This window comes from Pocillopora verrucosa, chromosome 3 (assembly GCF_036669915.1).
Source record: "Pocillopora verrucosa isolate sample1 chromosome 3, ASM3666991v2, whole genome shotgun sequence".
NCBI classification, from domain to species: Eukaryota; Metazoa; Cnidaria; class Anthozoa; order Scleractinia; family Pocilloporidae; genus Pocillopora; species Pocillopora verrucosa.
In genome coordinates, this window is record NC_089314.1 from 10,217,549 (window position 1) to 10,223,548 (window position 6,000).

Consider the following 6,000-nt stretch of genomic DNA (forward strand, 5'->3'; position numbering starts at 1 on the left):
GGAACGAGGAAGTAGGTATGTTCTTTTTCTTCTACTGTACATAAAAATAATGATCTCGATAATTGTTTTTTTTTATTATTCTTGATCGTCTAATGTTTATGAGAAATAATTGCAAACTCTTTTGCTCACAGCCTTGACACCACAAATAAATTGATCGCACAGAGACATCTCAAGAAACGTTCTTGGTCTGAAAGGGACTGCCATTTATACTAAAAATCATGGAATGATTCACAATACCTCCTGAAATTCTTATATATATCTCTTTGCAGCCAAGCCATGCGCAACATAAACCAGTGAACCAATAGTACGGTAATACCGTGATTTATTACGGAAATCAATCGCAATCTTCTTGTTACGACGAAGTAATCACCGAATGAACGCGGCAAGATCAAAGAGTCTCTCGACGTAAAGGCAAGTCTAATGAGTTAGTCCAAAGTTAATTATTGTCGGTAAGGAAAGTAAAATCTAAGTTCTTAGTTCCATGACTCATTTATCTTGAATAACACAACAAAGCGCCATGCTATCAAAATCTTTTCGTTATTTTCATGTACAAGTGCTATGGAAAAGGTATTAAATAATCTAAAGTACCCGTTATTAGGGAATCGTAAAAGCGCACACATGTGGTTAACTTGATTTCTCATTAAATTAATAACGACGAAATCGTTACACAATCACTCAGAAAAAGACTTTTCACTAGGCAGTTTATATTTATTGAATTGATGCTTATCTGTATTTCAGTATCGATAAGAAGAATTGTATCCAATTATCGAAGAGTAGTTGACTCAGTGCGTGAGAAATGCTTCATACCTCTACTGTCGTTAAGCCCCTCCAATCCTTCATTTCCGTTTGTCACTTCATGTTTCAGATCGTTAACTGGCTTTTTTCCATCTTCTCCTTCGCTTGATGCCTTTCTTTCACTGATCTCACCGTCCTCTGCAAATTGAGCAACATTATGCAAATGCAATTATGAAAATTAACAAATCGGGAGTGTTGTATTAACAGCAAAAAGAAATTTTTTTAACTCCCCTGCTTTTGGATAAATTTCTTAAAATATTTTATCCACCTAACACAGTTTTTTTTCCGAGAGTGTTAAAGAAACTGGAAATGATTTTCCTATCCTCTTCAAAGTTTAAGACATGGCATAACCGCCATGGTTGTCTCACCTTCGCTTTGATGCTCGATTTCTTTATCTTCTAGTTCAAATTTCAGCCTCTGGTTCGTGTTCTCCATTATCGCTGTCTTACTTTCGCCAGTCCGTTTGCTTCCTGTATATAAATCACAAGCATCATAATCAAAGATTTAAACTTTCATTTCGGACGTAAAATTGAGCGTTGTGTACAATGTTCAAGAAACCGTCAAAAACGGTGGAACATACCATCACAAAAACCAAACCACTTACCCTCAAATGATTTTTTTCCCATCATCGTGGTGCGATTTTTTTTTTTTTTGGCAAAAATATGCCTTACCGTGAAGACGAAAATTTTCCTTCGCCTTCAACGTTAGTTTTGATGGTGTTCCATCGAGAAGGCTTGCAAATTTAAACTGATCTGCTGGCAAATAGTAGTTAAAAGTAGCGGAAAAAAGTTGTTTTCCCGTCAAACAGGTTTATCAAGATTTGTACCCACCGTAATAACCAACAACATTACAGGCCTCAAATCGAGGTAACTTGACGTTGATACGAACACTTTTTGTCGAGTCGATTTTCTGCTTTTCTGATTTGTGCCGGAATATCATCCAACAGAAAAATGTGCGTCAATCACCCAAACTCCACGCTTGACCTTCAATAACTAAATGAATAGATAATAGAAGGTAACTTCTTTTACTCTCAACTCTGTTTTGTAAAAAAAAACAATTCAGTGAGTTTTGACTTCAAATAAAAAAAACGAAATGACTGCATCCTGATACTTAATGTTCACGATAATAATGTTAATAACACGCATACAAATTATACCCACCTAATCTTTTTCCAGTGCTGCTGTAATGATATGAGTGACAGACCCCATAAGTTCGCTTTTTGAGTTATTAATTTTTTTTAATAGACAAAAAAACTCAATGTTAGCGTGCAGAGTGGTATGTTTCTCGCAGAAATCAGATTGCCACATTAGGGTATGTATCTCGCATTGGATCTTGCACTAGGCATTTTTTTACGTGCTTGAATTGTATTCCACCAATCAAATTCCATTTTGCCTCATTATACTTAGCTCCATCATATGTCATTTCCTTGTAAGCAACCTGCATTTTATCACGTATTCTAAGCACACGATCCAACCCCACTGAAAATAATTTAAATAGAACAAAATGCTACTGACAGGGAGTTTTCCACGCAATTCTCCCGCGTTTAAACTTTTTCTACGCTAAAATACAGCCCAGATTTTAACCGCGTATTCCTCACACAGAGGGCAAAGTCCAAATAGGCAACAACCAATCAAGGAGCCTTCTTTGAAATATTATCCTTTCCTCTTGTTCAATGTATCTTTACTTTATTCGAGATCGCAATATATCTGTGGTTAGGGTCTATTGGAAATATAACAGACTTTCAGTTTTCTTTTCGTCGTTTTGATTTTCTGTCAGGTAGAGGAATGGCGGTAAGTGTTACTTTGTTTCGTCACGCAACGCACTTTCTCCAACGGGGAATACAGGGCGTTGTGCGACGAGACCAAACAACGGCTGCGAAGGAGACTACGGTGAGCGTGGCGCCGATGCACTTTACTTTTGCTTAGAAGTATTCATAAAATAGAGACAAAAGACCACAAAATACCTGTGGGACTTCAGATAAATTAGGATTTTTTCGTTCTCTCAAGGTGAAGTAATGCGACATTTTCGTTCTTTTGAAAGTTATGCTCTTTTTCTGTTACAAAATTGAAAACATTAGGTACACAAAGTATCTCATCTCAACCCACCCAGCCGAAAAAAAAAAAAAACCCTGTAACGCTATCCCTTATTGACCTCATGTCGTACCAATCATATTCGCGATAAACAAATCGGATACTCTCTGCACGGTGTCCGATTTTGGTAACAGACCGAATTAGACTCCACTCAGTCCTATTACGATTACTAATAATGATGATAATAATATCACAATGATAATATCATACAGTTACTCTGCGTCTTTACGATTTGATTTATTTTCGTCGGCCCACTTGGGCGTCACTTCGTGATTTTCTCGAGAGAAATGTTAGATTCTGTTTAGATTCTGCGTAAAAAGTTGAGTGTACCAGTGTCCGTCCCATTTATCATGAAGGGTCAATTCAGCCGTTGTTTTGTTCAGTTTTCTTCACTTTCTTGCGATGGAGAGGATGGAAGCACGGACCGATACGGGCTTGAGTCTAAATCAGTAGTGCGAGGTACACAGGTGAAGTAAGTCTTGGTGAATGAATTTAAGCAGTAGAACTGGGTAAACTCATGTACTGTTAACACCAAAGCTAAAACAAAGCTAAAATAAATTTTTAAACTGCTCTGTCTAATGCGGCTTTTTATTGGTTTCTTCATAGAAGTTGCTTGAACTTATGTTAGTCGACCTCAAATTACAAAAGTTAGTGTTACTTGAACCAAATGTAAACTTCGGTTTTCCATTTTCTATTGCGAATTCTCATTCTGTTAAACCAAGAGAATGTAAACCGTTTACATATATCTTGGGTAAACTCTGTTGAACCAAACATGTTTCGCTATTGTGAAGGGGGCAGAGGTTACAAACTTTAACGTATAACCTGAAAGAGCCGTCGCTTTTTGATAGGAAACACAGGCCCCTCTCTATCATACTGCCTGCCTGCAAAGGCCCACACCAACCACCATCTTATGCCAAATAGAACCGTCTCTAGATAAAATCAGATGCAAAATAGGGCTACTTCGTAGAGGATCTTTTCTGCAACAACCGATGTCCCAGTTGCCGTAGACTCTTTTCATTCAATCAAAAGAAAAGAAATTTTAAGAAAAATTGCTTGCAATCAAAAAGTTACCAGTTGATCGTGGTATAAGAAGCAGAGTTCATCGCGGTAATTATTTTCTATTCCCTGAATAACATTTCCGATCGTTCGAAACCTAGGTTAGGATTGTGGCTTTGGATATTCTCAGCAGCATTTTTTCGTACTTTCGTTTTGCGTCTGTGACTTATTTTCAAGATCAATGCCCATCGTTTGTCGCAATGACCTCTTTGCAGTTTCTTCATCGTCCAAAGGCAAACAGGTGTTCAATATAAAATCAAAAACTTTTTGAACGTTTCACCAGATTTTGCACTCGTTTCAAAGAATGGTTTCTCGTTGAAACTACCGGTAGGTCTTCCCTTCTTTTCATTTAGTTCCAAAGCTAATATTTTGCTAGCGGAGGATGCAATCTCTTGAGAACTGCTCGTTACAAGACTTTTTTGGTGTCTACTACCATCACAAGACAGTTTGGTTCGGATGCGTTCAGCAGTTGTAGATAGCGCTCCCTTAGCGCGCGAAGAGATTTACCTTGTGAGATGTCATCGATCTTAAGACACTGGTAAGATGTCGTTAAACTGTACGACAAAGTTTAACGAAGTCACAACAGCGATTGATAGAGGGACTGATTGTCATTATCTTTTTTTTCCTTTCAAAGGAAGCAGAATGCTCGGATGAAAGTCTACAGAGTCACGTGGCCTGTACCGTGAAACGACTTCACAATACTATGGTACCTTGCCATTCCTGAGATAAATGGAGATGAACGATACCCTCAGGATTAAAAAAAGCATGTAAAATTAAGTTAAAAAACGCATGTATTCACCTGTAACTTTAAATCCCTTTTAGAAACCTTCACCTGCAGTATCACGCCTATAAAAGTAAACAGAGATGTCTTTTGCAACTCACGGTTTCATTTGACCTTATGTTTTACAAAGAGCAGGGGGCAGGAACGTCTCGCTGTGTTTCTCTCATCCCATGTCTCAGATCATACCAGTTTACATGAACCCTTTGAGGAACATTTGACTTGGGAACGCAAGAAGACTCATTAAAAAATTTCTTATTTAAAAAACGACAAAACTTTTACTTCATTGTTATTGCGGATACTTTAGCATCACGCTTACTAGTAAACCGAGATGTACGAGACACAACCTAGTTTATTGGTAAGGTGTAAAGATGTATTCCTTTAGAAATTGGAATCGTAGAGGTTCTCCTGGGTTCGTGGATTCGAGGGAGCAAAGCAACTGACTGGATCAATTATGGGCAATTCAACTGAATTTTCATTTAATCCGCAAATTATTGCTACGCTAGTCTTTCTCATAAAACTCTACAACTACTGTAGGACTCACTTAAACAATTACATCCAATTTTATATGTAATTGAAAAATCTGGGATGCTTCGCTGCGCATGCCGAGTATTTGTACCCTGTTTTACAAGCTTTTACTAATATAACTAAGGAAATATACTGAAAAACTTGTTGTCCGGAACAATTACATTCACTCGTTTCGGTTGTCAAGGAATCTTCACCGCTGAGCCCACGAGGTCTTCGGGGCAAGTGTTGTGCAATTTAATGGCGTTAGCTGATCGAGGAGCATGTATCAGAGAGGTCATATAATTAAGCGATTATATAATCTCAAATTGAACTTGATTATTGCTATGAACAAAGCTATCCTCCATGAATTAAACACCCGGTTTTCAGTTAAATGTTTGAAACTTTAGTAGGTAAGAGTGGTAACTTTCTCGAAGTGAACTAGACCAGTATTTCGGAGAAGTAATGAAAACATAAACTAAAGGTCTTAAATTCCTGATCCAGATAGATTTCAGATGCCATTGCTAGCCACTGAAATCGCAAGTGCACATAACTTCTAATATTTTGAGTAAGAAAAAACAAACACAAACAGAGAGCATTAAATAAAGAAACAAGGGATGTTAATAGTTTTTGCTCAAAAACGTAGAGAACTAACCATTCAAACCTTTGGTGAAGAATACAAGTGAAACTTAGAATTTCATTGCAAATGTCACTAAGAATATGCACATCACAGTAAGTCGTTAATCTTATTACGTCAAATGGACAATCGATCGAAAA